Genomic DNA, 218 nt, shown 5'->3' on the forward strand with positions numbered 1-218 from the left:
GGTGGTGTCGATGCCTGCACAGTCAGATGGGTCGCCAGTTGGCTGGAGGGCCGCACCCAGAGAGTGGTGGTGAGCAGGTCTTATTTGACATGGGGGGATGTGAGCGTGCTAGAAGCGAAGAATAGGCTGCAATCAGACCTAGGCAGGTTACAGGGGTGGGCGGATGAGAACAGGATGGGTTTCAACACTGACAAGTGCAAGGTGCTGCACCTGGGGAA

The sequence above is a fragment of the Alligator sinensis genome, unplaced genomic scaffold, assembly GCF_000455745.1.
Source record: "Alligator sinensis unplaced genomic scaffold, ASM45574v1 scaffold210_2, whole genome shotgun sequence".
Classification (NCBI taxonomy): Eukaryota; Metazoa; Chordata; order Crocodylia; family Alligatoridae; genus Alligator; species Alligator sinensis.